This window comes from Nerophis lumbriciformis, linkage group LG19, assembly GCF_033978685.3.
Source record: "Nerophis lumbriciformis linkage group LG19, RoL_Nlum_v2.1, whole genome shotgun sequence".
In the NCBI taxonomy this organism is placed as follows: Eukaryota; Metazoa; Chordata; class Actinopteri; order Syngnathiformes; family Syngnathidae; genus Nerophis; species Nerophis lumbriciformis.
The window spans coordinates 15,798,401-15,798,630 of NC_084566.2; positions in this window are offsets into that span (position 1 = coordinate 15,798,401).

Genomic DNA, 230 nt, shown 5'->3' on the forward strand with positions numbered 1-230 from the left:
TATACTCCTGGCCTCTCATTACTAGCGTTTGACCTTTCTCCGGCGTGTGGTCCAGCCCGAATCATTCCTCTTGTCCAGACAAGACATGCGCTGTAGGTGCCGTCACGGCCTTGACAGTTTGATCTAATTGTTTAGTCTCCATCTCCGAGCTGCTCGCCTCCTTCCAACCGCTAATGACCCGGCCCCGCTCGGCTGCGTGCCTGCCGTGTCCAGATGCACTCGGAGAGCTA